The following is a 1,563-nucleotide window of genomic DNA, read 5'->3' as shown; positions in this document are numbered from 1 at the left end:
ATAGTTATGCCCATGGTGGCTGCTAAATCTTTTTATGTACTTCTTCTTATCAGCCGTGTATTGTTTTCTCTGGAGCCTAGGCCTTGACCAAGAAATCTGTACCTTGATAAAATAATCGACCGCCCCTGGTGAAGGCAGTGGACTTGACACCCACTGGGGTGTCCCTACACAGGTACAAGTACTAACAACAGTGGCTGCCTTTTAGCCATAGATTTTAATCAGGGCAATAAATACAACCCCCTGTTAAATCATTTCTCAGCCCGAGTCCTTCACCCACATTCCCTAGAGCATTGGGCCACCATGTGGATGTTTCATTTCCGACCTCAGTTTCACACAGAGACAAAATTTCCTTTGCACAGATCCATGAACAGCAAAACCTCCCTGTGTCTCTGGTCTGAGCCAGGGCATTCGATTCCAGTGAACCCTTCTCTCCTGCAATGTGATGGTCAGACAGAGGGGACATGGCACCTGCATCCCTGGCTCGGCTCTTTCTTTCTGCTGCTGTTGTTAGTCCATGAAACATCAAGGGTGGAATGCAAGACTGAATTCACACACCAGCCCTCAGTGCCTCAGAGAAATTCTGCCCCCTGCTATTGGAATGATGTGCTGGAGATTTGACTAGGAAAGGGACTGTCTGAATTGTCAGAGTGGGGAATGAACAACAATCTACAGCAATGTCGTTCACACAAACACACTCTCATCCTGCTCCAACCGGAAGAGAAATAGGCAGGAATTCTCGCTGTTCAGCCCAGGATACACTTACACTAATGCAGCCATGAGTGTGCTGGGGAAGCTGGTCTGAGCAAACAATTTGAAGTGACCATTCAGTGAGAACAGAATCATCATGTAGTGAAACTGGCACATATCAAGTAGTTGTGGCCGAGCGGTTAAGGCGATGGACTAGAAATCCATTGGGGTCTCCCCGCGCAGGTTTGAATCCTGCCAACTACGCAAGAACTGCGCTGTTGTTATTATTATAGCCTTAGTACCTGAGCATCCACAGTGCGAACTGGAGCCACATCTACTTTCACTCTGTCTACACTTAAAATGCTGCTGTGGCACTGCTATAGCACTTTGGAGTAAACAGTGACTGGAGGGGTTTTCCCATCCCTGTAACAGCTACATAGACAGAACAATTCTTCCTTTTCTTTAGCACTATCTAACCAGGGCTTAGGTCACCTTAACTAGATGGGTTTGGGGAGGGTGTCACACCCTGAGAGACATCGCTCTGCCAGTGAAGTGCCCAGCGTACACCAGCCCTTAGATCCCTCTTGGTATTTCAATGCAGGCACTGACCTGTGAGAGGAAAACATCAGCTCACAAACACAGAGACTGAATTCCCCACATTTAATCTCGCTGAACTTTCCAGAAAGTCACAAAATTCAATTCATTCTTGCTAGGAGAGAGAAAAAATATGTGACATTAAGTTTTTGGCTTGGTTAAATAAAATTGTTTAATTAATATAGTAAAAATCTGTACTGATTCCTCTAACTAACACCACAGCATGAAATAGGAACAGAGACAAATCTTGTCAGTGACGACTAATTTCACAAATGATCTTCC

The 1,563-nt window shown here is 45.4% G+C and overlaps 1 non-coding gene across 1 annotated transcript; it reads left to right on the top strand.

Annotated features, from left to right (window-relative positions):
• The first annotated feature begins 869 nt into the window (after nucleotides 1-869).
• TRNAS-AGA lies at nucleotides 870-951 on the top strand. Its single transcript has one exon. It is a non-coding gene; the product is annotated as a tRNA-Ser (tRNA).
• Nucleotides 952-1,563: the final 612 nt, after the last annotated feature.

This window comes from Mauremys mutica, unplaced genomic scaffold (assembly GCF_020497125.1).
Source record: "Mauremys mutica isolate MM-2020 ecotype Southern unplaced genomic scaffold, ASM2049712v1 000453F_np12_subseq_1:81292_obj, whole genome shotgun sequence".
In the NCBI taxonomy this organism is placed as follows: Eukaryota; Metazoa; Chordata; order Testudines; family Geoemydidae; genus Mauremys; species Mauremys mutica.
The sequence above is the reverse complement of the archived record's forward strand: the minus strand, read 5'-3'. Positions and strand labels throughout refer to the sequence as shown.